The sequence below is a fragment of the Macrobrachium rosenbergii genome, chromosome 50, assembly GCF_040412425.1.
Source record: "Macrobrachium rosenbergii isolate ZJJX-2024 chromosome 50, ASM4041242v1, whole genome shotgun sequence".
NCBI classification, from domain to species: Eukaryota; Metazoa; Arthropoda; class Malacostraca; order Decapoda; family Palaemonidae; genus Macrobrachium; species Macrobrachium rosenbergii.
The window spans coordinates 31204044-31216653 of NC_089790.1; the positions used below are offsets into that span (position 1 = coordinate 31204044).

The 12610-nt window shown below is 36.1% G+C and overlaps 1 protein-coding gene across 4 annotated transcripts in view; it reads left to right on the forward strand.

Annotated features, from left to right (window-relative positions):
• Positions 1–2974: 2974 nt before the first annotated feature.
• Positions 2975–12610, forward strand: part of Golgin245 (Golgin-245) — a 307575-nt gene continuing 297939 nt past the window's right edge. For all 4 annotated transcript variants that reach the window (XM_067094416.1, XM_067094418.1, XM_067094425.1 and 1 more), the window contains exon 1: positions 2975–3220. The gene's annotated coding sequence lies outside the window, so the exon portion shown is untranslated. The remainder of the gene's footprint in view (positions 3221–12610) is intronic.

The window sequence follows — 12610 nt, forward strand, 5'->3', positions numbered from 1 at the left end:
AAGTTTTATTCAGTTGATTGTAGGGTTGAAAGGTATGAAATTTACGGAATACAGAAAATGATTCGTCCCTTTACTTTTAAAGATTATCGTGATTTTATACATGTTCTGTTTATTTGACTTTAAAGGATGTTTTTTTCTTAACCAAAGAGGGAGCACTGCAGAATTTATTGTGCGTCTTCGATAACGTTCCTCAGTCTACGATACGTCATCCAGTTGTCAGTGATTATTTATGGGGGGAATTACGGTTATGTATAGCAGGTATTTCTGTCTTTATCCTGACATGACCGCTTTTATTCATATGCAGAAAGCTGTCGTGACCTTTGTAACAAAAAATAATGTTTTCCTGTTTAGGAAATAAACAGGATTGCATCAAAAGATTCCCAAGCAAAGCTAGAAAAAACAAGTTTCACAATAACAATTTTTTTTTTACCAATTTTAATACCTAAATTGAAATATATTTTCAGCAGCTGTTGCGTTAGGTAATTACAGAAGTAATTCATTAGTGGTATATGAATGTTAGCATACGTGTTCTTTTTAAAATGGAGAATTATCTGATTTCAAAGTAATTTGCCAAACTAGTACCCGATGAAAAGACGTGAACGTTTCAACATGAGAGCGCCGTTTTCGGGAAGATTGATTAGCCAGATAAGTTATCATGCTCTTGGTGATATCACAGTTTTTATTTTACAGTTTATCCGTTTTAGTGTTTATTTTCCTTTTGGTTCAAGTCTGAGTTATTTGATAATGGTTACTTGGCTTACTTCTCAACTGCTGTCTATGAATTTATTCGTCTCTTATTTTTACTATACCTCGTTTTCATATTTACAGTATGTCCATTCATATATGGGAATTATATTATGGTTGTTTGACTTGATTTTTAAATGACTATAGTAAAAGGGAGAAAAAGACAGTTTAATCAGACAACCGACTTAAGATTCTAGGCTGTCAAAGTAAAACCAACAGTAGGAAAGGATCCATAACAGATAGTAGCCAGGCGTGCAAGATTTGGGTCTAGTGTGTATAGGGCTTTGATACTACGCTGATGAGCTTTCTGTTAAGGTTCGCGAAGCGTGGTAAATTGGGTAACTTTTCTGCGGGGGTTCTATTATGAATCAGCTGTTAAAGTATGAGTGTGGCAGTGACCTTGTGTTTTAATCTCTGAAACTACCCGTTATTAAAGAAATCGGCTCTGTGTTAAAAATAAAGTGAGTTTGTCTGTAAGATATAACAACGTTCTCAAAATATCTTCATTGATCCGATCCGAGGATTTACAGAGACCAAAGTTGTATAACGTCCGTTTACACGAGTTAATGAAGACAATTAATGATTAAATAACTAAGTTTTTTCTTTTGGAATTAGGATCCATTTTTTAATTTATCACTTTTTAGTATTCTGTAAAAGAAAACTATTGAGATGGCTATTTGTCTGTCCGTCTGCACTTTTTCTCTCCGCCCTCAGATCTTAAAAACTACTGAGGCTAGAGGGCTGCAAATTGTATGTGATCATCCACCCTCCAATCATCAAACATACCAAATTGCAGCCCTCTAGCCTTAATAGTTTTTATTTTATTTAAGGGTACAGTTTGCCATGATCGTGCGTCTGGCAACGCTATAAGACATGCCACCACCGGGCTGTGGCTGAAAGTTTCATGGGCCGCAGCTCATACAGCACTATATGCTGTACAGAAAACTCGATTGCACCAAAGAAACTTGGGCGCATTTTTTTACTTGCTTATTTCTGTCAACGAAATTACATGTATCCTTTAAATGAGAAGATGATAGTACCAAGATGCAGGAAAGTTGCTTTGCTATCCATTTTGAGAGATTATATTTGTGTTGAACAGTTAAGGGTTGAAGTAAATGGCCTCTTGGGTACTCCTTCCTTATGAATTTTTGGTAGTCCATACCCGCTGAGCAACGAGGGCAAACGTGCTTGGAATGTCTTGTACAGCTGCAGTAGGTTAAAGCTCTCCGACGGAGACACTACAACCTCTTGTTAAACGTTGCCTGCCATCTTTAAGTGGATATGTTGTTAGTTGCTTGTATGTTGGTTCATCATTCAGTAAAATATTCATTTTCTCCATATAAGAACTTACGTCTAGAACTACTATTTTATTTCCTTTGCCTACCTTGGTAATGAGAACATCCTGTCATATCTTCAGTTCTTGAAGTGCCGTCAGAAGCCTGTTGGGCAACTGTTTGTTGCCTTATAGACTGCTCAGAATGCAGCTTCATGGACAATATAAGAAGGAATAAAAAGAAAGGGAAATTTATCAACTCTAATGTTTAATGTTCAGATTCAACAGTATCGGATAATCAACCATTTTAATAATTTTTCTTGTTAGATAATATCAGCTGAAATTTGCAAGAGCTTATTTAACGTCCGTTGTTGATAGAAGGTTAGTGAATGTTAATTAGAAAATACAGACGATAAAAACTGTATGCAGTCTCAGAAGAGGAAGCGTCTTGCTGGCGTTTAGCCAGTTAAATTAGCCACAAAAGCAAACATCCTTTCAGCTTTGATTGTTTCGTCTCAACAAAACGTTCATCTTTCGTGTTAGGACGTGACGTGTTAGATGGGGAACAGACCAGACCCTATGAAAACAATCGGCGTTCAACTGAAAACCTAGGTGTATCGATGACCGTAATTGTTTTCCCTTATAAGGAAATATAGTAAGGGAAGTAAGTAATGGCTGGGAGAGGCAAAAGCAAAGGGTAAGGTATCTTGTCTGTGCCCTGCGACGATGTAGCAGCATAGAATCGTAACGATAAGATTGATTAGATCAAGCAGAATATCCCCTGCCATTCGGCTATGCTTCGAAGAAGCACGTTTTTTTTTTTTTTTCGCGCCTCTCGTACTGTAATTCTCGGAGGGCATTTATAGCTATCTACCGCCGCCACATGACCATATCCCCCAGCGAAAACCTTGGCACTGTTCCCCGAGTCACTTCAACTTCTATATTTTCCTCTTGCCTGTTCCACCCGCTGTGCGGCAGCCCCTCCTCAGACAGTTTAGTTGCTCCTCCCGGTCTTTCCTCTCATTCGCTTTCCCCTTCCTCCCAAGCATCCACCCACACTCCCCTCACCTCTGTAATTTGCTGAGGTGTGAGGGCAGAAGGGGAAACAACACCAAATTCATTTGAAATTGTTTTCACCCGCAAATTACTGCTATATCGAGTGGATTTTATTACTTGTTGCTCTGCTTACGTCTTGTTCCACAGGTAAGTGACGCTCTCGAGGTCGCGAATTCTTGCGCTTTTGTTTACACTTTCAGCCAGGTGCCTCGCTTTGTCTTTGTTTTCACTTTGCTCATATATTGTTGCCGACATTTTCTTATATCCATGAGTATTGATGATATTGAAAACTGGTAATTTAAGATATTGGTTTTCAGTTTTTTTCTTTAATAAAATAACTAGTGTTGGAAATAGTTAAGAAGAATTTCCTGAATTTGCGATACTAGAGCAATCAAAGACGTTACATTTTTTCACAGCCTCGTGCATAGGTCATAATGTCCCTACCCCCAAATTCCACCTTTTACGAAGATATAAGTAAACTAAAAAAGTTTGAAATGATTCCTCACTGGTTTTCTCTGACATTCGTATGTGTTTTTGTATTTGTCTGAAGTGTATCTCATAAACATTACCGCATCTAAAATGGTTGTAGGGGTTATGACTGATCCACCTCAGATGGGAACCAGATGCCTGATATCAGTGACAGGTAAGAGCGTGTTGTGTACACTGAGAGTGAGAAGCCTTTGAAGATGACAAGGGAGCAAATCAAATTATGCTACGCAGGAAAATGACACCATTCATCAGTTTATCAGCATTACACCTCTGATCAGTCACTATACACAAATTTCAGTTTCCTTCTTCAAATAATTCCATTTTTAGTTATCTGTAAAAGAAAACTATTGAGATGGCTTTGTCTGTCCTTCTACACTTTTTCTGTCCGCCCTCAGACCTTAAAAACTACCGAGGCTAGAGGACTGCAAATTGATATGTTTATCGTCCACCCTCCAATCATCAAACATGCCAAATTTCAGCTCTCTAGCCTCAGTAGTTTTTATTTTATTTAAGGTTAAAGTTAGCCGTGGCTCGTGCGTCTGGCGACGCTAGAGGTGCCAGCCGCCAACACATCTTTTGACCGCATCTGGGGAGCAATTGAGCGCTGCCCGGTCTTGGCTGAGAGTTTCATACTGCAGCATATCGAGACATTCATACGGCATTATGCGCTGTACAAAAACCTCAATTTCGCCGAAGAAACAGGCGCATTTTTTACTTGTTTCAAATAGAATTACTGTATTACTTCTCGAATATTACTGGTATTTGTTAAAATTATCAATTTACAATATGATTATTTTTTCTACAACTCAATTAAACGGGTTCATTCCATATGCAGAATCCTTGTCATTTTCCAAAAAATATCCGTTCCTGTTAGAACTTCTAATACAAACTTGAAACGAGAATAAATAAGAAAGGGAAACGAAAGAATTATAACCCATTTGATCTATTAACGGTGAATCATACATAAATATTTTCATCGCAATTGGGAATGTTTGGATCAGCGTATCACCGATAATACATAATTAAATATTATCAGGGATAAATTCCGCTGATAATGGACGCACTAATGTTTTCTACAGCGATAGGGCTGGCCAAGGTCTAGGGAACACCGCTAGCTCTCCAGGATCAAATACATCTCTTAAACCAGAGATAGAAAAAAGTTGATAACTTGTTTCTCATCAGTAATACGGTACATCACTTAATCATTGATATCAAGACATATTAAGAGTGGTAGTCAAGGACTGAATAACTATAATTAGTTTATCTCACCAATACCGAAGTGTTCATTGATAAATTGTGTCTTCTGCTCTCCACCATTCGCAGGTGTGATAACTCCCCCCAGAGGTTTATTATATACTTTGGGAGACTTTTTACTCCTCCCATGATTACTCGCCCCAGTGTTACTCTCTTTTTTTTCCAGTATCTACCGCTCAGTACTCCCAATTCAGTCAATAACTTTTTTTGTATTTGGCATTAAGATTGTACCCCTTCCTTCTCTACCAACTCCATCTACTCTTTCCGAACAAATCTGTAGAGTAGCCCCATTTAACCCCTCTTTTTCCATCCCTTTGCACCGTGATTCACAAACAACAATCCATTGAATTCATTTCCTACCCATTTCACCCTTCCAATTTGATTCAGGGGTCTTAGGTTCCACTTTCATATCAGTTTATCCTTAGTATTTCTACGACCGGGGAGACTGAGAACGGATGGAGGCCATTTCTTAATTTTGCTTATCCATTCATGCCGCGTAAGCCGTGTAGGATTAATTGGTTCAATACGTCAAAGGCAGCCAGTTGCTCGCAACATACTGTTCCTAGATGCCTAACTCCAGTAACACCTGCCGTTGCCTTTTGCTTTTATATATATATATATATATATATATATATATATATATATATATATATATATATATATATATATATATAAGATAAAATTCATAAAGGAGAAAAGAAACACGAGTGCTGTGAGGCCTTTCGAGTGGCGTCCTTTACTTAGCAGAGTCTGCTAAGTAAAGGACGCCAGTCGAAAGGCTTCGCAGCACTCCAATGTTTCTTTTTTTTTCTTCGTGATTTTGTCTTATTTATATATTCGTCACGTTCCATATTTTCGTGATTCAGTTATACATATTTATATATGTATATTATATATATAATATATACACGTGTATGTATATATGTCCATACACACACACATATAATGCTGCCATGTAGGTTCATCACAAAGGGGAGAAAACGAAAAGCTATGCACCAAGGACTCTCATGTAATTGTTACGCATTTACATTATGTACCTTGGAAAAGTACTTGGTACTTTTTCATTTTCTGCTCTTTTGTATGAACCTGCAATTTGGATATCACGTGAAAGTGTTGTGATTTTCTCCCTGCATATATATATATATATATATATATATATATATATATATATATATATATATATATATATATATATATATATATATATATATATATATGTATGTATGTATATATATACATATATGTATATATATATATTTTATATGCGTATGTATATACATATGTATATGTATATACATAAACGAGAGAGAGAGACAGCCTAACCGTTCCTCATCATGGGCAACGATTTTGGTTTTAATGTAATTATTAGATCACGTTTTCTCTCTCTCTCTCTCTCTCTCTCTCTCTCTCTCTCTCTCTCTCTCGGTTGTGGCTCGGGATTTAGAATTCTGGGTTCTTTATTAAGCTAATTATCTCATCACAGAGGGCAATGCACGTGGGTAGTTGGATGTAACTGGGTCAGATTACCAAGGACTTCGACATGAATATTGATATCATCCTGTGTACTGCACACAGTACGCAGACACTAACGCAAATGAATGCGTGTGTATATATATATATATATATATATATATATATATATATATATATATATATATATATATATATATATATATATATATATATATATATATATATATATATATATATGCTTTTAATGTTAATAGCTCGCTTTTCATGTTTATTGGGCTCTTTTTATTTCGTTCCATGAGGAATTTTCCTTATGTGGGCGCACACACACACACACACACACACTATGTCACACACACATAAAACACACACACACATATATATATATATATTATATATATATATATATATTATATATATATATATATATATATATATATATATATATATATATATATTGTGTGTGCTTGTAAGAGAGAGAGAGCGCGTGTTTTGTGTGTGCGTGTGTGTCTGCTTGAGCAAAGTTCCTTACGGAACGAGTTAAAAAGGCTATTAACATCTTCCACTGAACAGTGTCCTTATGTGAGGAAAAGTATAAAGGAGTAGAATGAAATGCCAGTAAGTAAATAAAGATAAACATGCAAACTAAAGAAATGCCTTTTACCAAAAATAAACGATACTTGAGAAATACCGAGTCATGGCAATGACTCACGACCCTGAAAGTTACATTGAGCCTTTAAACTTTGAAGCCTCAGAACTCATTACTTAACTGAAAACACCGTTCACAGTTATAGAATAAAGGGAATATTGACGTTCACTTTGGAAAACTAGTAGCGCACATTAATCCCACAGCCATAGGTACTAAATATGATAATAAAAGTTCGCTATTAATATATAACTATAAATAGATAACTGAAGAGCATATTCCTCTTTGATAGCCTAAATTATAATCGTCATTGTTATGTAAAAAGAAATCGCTTCCTTTTGAGAGATTTTGTATAGACAATGAGGTTCGAGGCCACTGACTCAGACATATGAACGGTATTCCAGACATGGCGAAACAAAACACAACGGTCTGAGTCATGTCGCGCTAATAACTTGATCTCTATAGATTTGGGAAACCTTACACACAATGCTTAGTTTTCTGTGCAGCATTAGACGATGTGTATATGTATGTATCAGTCGGCGCGTGTTTTTCTCCTGTGATCTCATTTCTCCAGAAAGAAGCCATGGAGAGAGAGTTTTAAAATTCTAGACCTTAAACTTCAGCACTATCTCGATAAACTCATTAGAAACCCTTATCAGTAGCGCATTCCTTTCACGTGCTTTTTCGTGTTCTGACGCGGGAACCTTTTCTTCTAAGCCTAGCACTGCTTAATAAGCAATTAAGCAATTTCTTAGTCTTCTTTCCTCCTGAATTCTAAATACGTGATTTTTACATGCCTATTTCCCAAGCAACACTCAAAACATTTGACTACCAAAACATCTTGATATAGAAGAGGAACATTTTATACTTGATTATAAGAGTAAACTTTTTTTTTTTACATTTTTATCTATTTTTCTGTCTATCATAAAAGCAGAACTGAGAAAAATTATTCATAATTATATTGACTAAGCGGCTGGGAATCTCTGTAGCTCTAGATTCCGTGAAACTCAGGTAGGGTCAACAAAACTTCCAGAAACACTCATGTTATTGATTTCCCCCGTAGAAGAATGAATGGCCCTTCATTTGCTCCGCATGTGGATCCTTTTATTGAATGAATTAATTTGCAAGAATATCCAGCTTCGCAGGAACACTGGTACATTTTAAGGACCTCCGCCGGCTCCATCATATGCGGAAACCGTGAGCGATTTTCAAGAGCTATTCAAAGGGTGCCAGATTTGATGGGGCTGTCTGTGAGGGATGAGAGGCGTTTGATATATGGGAGTAAGGAAAATCCTTTGAGCAGCTCACCGGAAAACGTCAGTCATTTTAAGGACAAAAATAATGTTCAAGCTTCGGTTAGGGATGTGATGTTCACTGTAAAAATGGACGTCATATAGAACCACTGGATTAGCTTTTTTTATTAATTCATAAATATCTGTACCGACTCAATGAAGGAGTACAGCTTTAGTAAAACAAAAACCGTTTAAAGTTATACGTATGAAAAGGAATTTTCTTATGTGGATGGAGAAGGTAAACCTCAGAAGGGTTCTGTGTTTAAGGACATAAAATCTTCCACATCCTTGTTTAATGTTATCTTTTGAAAGTGAAAAGAGAACGACAGTCAGTACAGAAAGATGTGTTGTAAAATGTATGCTAACTGAAGAGATAAACAGAATTCAGGATGAATCTGAACGCGCTAATAAGAGATATACTAAAAAAATAGTTAGCACTGAAGACCTATTTGATATTTTTTAACATTTTCCTCTAAATACAGAGGAAAAAGCACTAAGAAAGCGGTTACGAGCCTTAGCCCAGGTTTAGGATTCGATAAGTTATTTTTTTAGTTTCGTTATTAATGACTCCCAGTAATAAAGGCGTGTTCGTAGACTTATCACGTCAAAATAATTACTAACCCATTATACTGTCGTCAGTCTTCTTGAACTGCCTGCGTCATTAACCTAGGTGTTGTGACGCCAGTTTTAATAGACATAATCAATCAATCAGTCAATCTTGAATTACTCATGCATTGCATCTTAAATAAGATACAGCCTCTACTATCTCTCAGTGACTGACAGCATGAATTTAGAGTTAGTTATGCCATCGTTACTGTTTACTATTAAACGAAATATCCTGTACTACAACATGAGGAATTCGGAAGTTCATGCCTGTTTGGTTGGAAATGTATTAGCAAGGCGTTTGACTCCGTTTATCACGATCCAATTCACTACAGGTCTAATAATCAAGCGGTTATTGTGGGTCTTGTTGTTTCCAATGAATGGGAAAGAAAGGATGGATTGCGTCAGGGGAATGCTATCAAATCTCTTTTGTTTATATTCATGTGTTTTGGAAAAACTATTTTCAGATGAGCGTATGTATAGACTAGCTTATGGGGAAGCCCTTAATATTGGCATGAGAGTTGACTGCATAAACACTAAGTGTGCTTTGTTTAGTTCTAGTATCAGGTAAGTATTTATTATGCTTGCCAAGTTAAGTATACCTTAGTTTAACCAGACCACCGAGCTGATTGACAGCTCTCCTAGGGCTGGCCCGAAGGATTAGACTTATTTTACGTGGCTAAGGACCAATTGGTTACCTAGCAACGGCTTGCCAAGAAGCCCAGATTTTAACATCGTAGCATTTTATAATCAAATGTAAGATTACGCGTGTATTCGTGTACTGCAGGTGCTAAGTAACCGGTCTGAATTCATATTCATATATATATATATATATATATATATATATATATATATATATATATATATATATATATATATATATATATATATATAATGTGTGTGTGTATATATGTATGTATGCATGTATGTATACATATATATAATATATATACAGTATATATATAAAATCAAGCCCATTCTTGGTTCCTATCAGTTTTAAACCTTAATTCCTCTCATCATTCACTAAGTGTTTAAATAATCCCCCGGTCAGCACTTGCTCTCCCTTGCTCATTATGTCTTTCCTTCCTCCCTCATTAATCTTCGGCAGTATGTACAGACACCTATTTCGCCGGCCTTAAATTACATTTTCCCCTCTCTTTAGGAGACTTCCTTTGAATTCCTTTGTCCGGAAATTCTTTGACCTTATCGCACACCTCTGCATTCATTTCTCATTTAGACCTATTCTCATTTCCTCATTTTTCTCCCTCATCTCTTTATACAGGCCTTTTATCTTTCTCATTACCTTGCTATCTCCTAAAACTCCATTGTTCATGGTTCTCTTTTGATATTCTACCAAGAAATTTGCTTTGAATAACTCAATTGCTTACCAATTCTAGCAACCCCATTTATAAAGTTATTACAATTTCACCTTAATTACACTACCCTAATCAAAGCCTCCGAGTAATGCTACCTGACATTTTTAAACGTTCAAGACTTTCCAAGTACCTACAATTTTAGTGCCGCTAGCCTCAACCCTTCTTTTTACGCTCAGCCATAGCTTTGTTTTTTCTCTGACTTTCCACTACAGTGCCCGTCATCCCTTACCTTTTAGACAACCAATGATGGGCAAGTGGGCAACACTTCTCAAACGTCCTCACCCACTTAAATTTAAAGTGGCTCATAAAGTAAGGGTTCCTCTTCTTGCAATATTCTACAGTCTAACTATGTACGTGAGTGTTTATATGCAAACACACACACACGCGCCTATATATGGTATATATATATATATATATATATATATATATATATATATATATATATATATATATATATATATATATATACGTATTTTCAAACAATTAGAGTTTTACTACCACATATAAACCATTATTTGTTGGTATGAAAAGCGTCTCTATAATGAAAGAACCATGAGGGCATAGCTATTGCAGTGAGAGATAATTCATAATCAATCAAGCATTCAACACATCAAGGGCTTGAATAAGTAACGAATGGCAGTATCTTCCATCAAGCAAAACAACCAAGCAATAATGATATGATGAAGCCTCTCCTTCCCAACAAGGATTCGACCTAAGCTTTTATGTAATCATCCGAAAACAGAAATATATGTGTAGCATTCAGCAACTAAAAACGTGGCAGAAAAATTGCGCAAGAGATATTTCCAACGAGAAAGAATGCCATTGAAATACCTGTGTTAGGGCTGCAAACGCTGTAGCCTGTTCATGCGTTTGTTTCCAAACATTTCATAAATTAGCCCTCGACTTTAACGGAACCCTATAGCTTGGTAAATAGCTTGTAACTTTATCATTGCGACCTTAACCTTGATTAAAAAAATAAAAAGAGGCATTATATGCCAGAAAGAGAATCATCAGGGGGAGTTTTTCTATTTGGTTTCGCCAATTATGTTCTATTTTTCTTTACGCACGACCATCAACGACTAAATCCCTGGCCTTTTCCCCGACGTCAAACCACGCCAGGCATTTAGGTTATGAGGTACAGTTAGGGAGCGTTTTCTGCTCACGAAAATATTGCTTTTTGTTCTTTGTTGTTCGCTGATTACAGTTGCTCCTTTCGCGCATGTTACATCATCGCCTTTCTAAACCCACTAAACTTTGCGGCTAAAATTTTCGATAATCGCCCCTCGCATCACTACAATGAATTAAAAGTACACATTTAGCAAATTATATTTATTTCAAGCAACAAGAGCCAAAAAAAAAACTCTCCTATTCAGAGATGCTTAAGAGTCCAAGACAGTAATTGTTTGAAAAAGATTTATTTACAAAAATGAAAGTTTTTTTCGGGAGGTTACTGAAGATTCTTTAACTTTCACCCTTTTAAACCATTGTCAGCAGACGTCCATTTTTCCTTTCTTTTTTTTTTTTTACCTCTGCCTGACACAACTTCGGCTTCACCTTGCTCCCCAGCACGTCTAAATATACCTCAAGAAAGCGTCTCCCTCACCTGTACACATTTCTAAGGTAATGTTTACAAAGACAAGAGTCACAGACGTTTTGAGACGTGGAAAATTCAGAACAACAGCAGAGAAAATGCATTATAGTTTTTATAATCTGAATGCTTTGTAAGTACACACACACACACACACACATATATATATATACTGTATACACACACACACACACACACACACACACACACACATATATATATATATATATATATATATATATATATATATATATATATATATATATATATATATAATGATGAATATATTTTTAATGCATACATATACATAATGTGTCTGTAAGAGTATCAAGTCATTTCCCTTAACAGAGAAGGCCCCAGAGAAAAAAAATGTATCAGAACAGCAGCTGCCTCACTTATTTAATAACTACTGAATCGCGAATGAAAAAATTATGCAGAAAACTTCCATGACATAAGCCACTTATCAGTAGTTTTTTCAGAACCTCTACACCCACTGTATTGTTCATTTCTGTCTTGTAAGCACTATTGCTTTCTTGATATTGAGTTCTTCCTCTCCAGCTCTTTCACTTCCTTTATTCTGCATTTTTTTTGGGGGGGGGTCGCTTTCTATCTTCCTTCCTCCTAAAATCTCCGAATTAAACGCTTTTCTCTCCACACGAATAAACCATCTCAAACACTTATCATTCCTTTCACCTACGCTGATCTTTTTACCACTTCTTTACATGAGAGAGAGAGAGAGAGAGAGAGAGAGAGAGAGAGAGAGAGAGATTGGGGTGAAGAAGCGATATGCTAAATCTAATTCAGTCTACTTTACTGCGC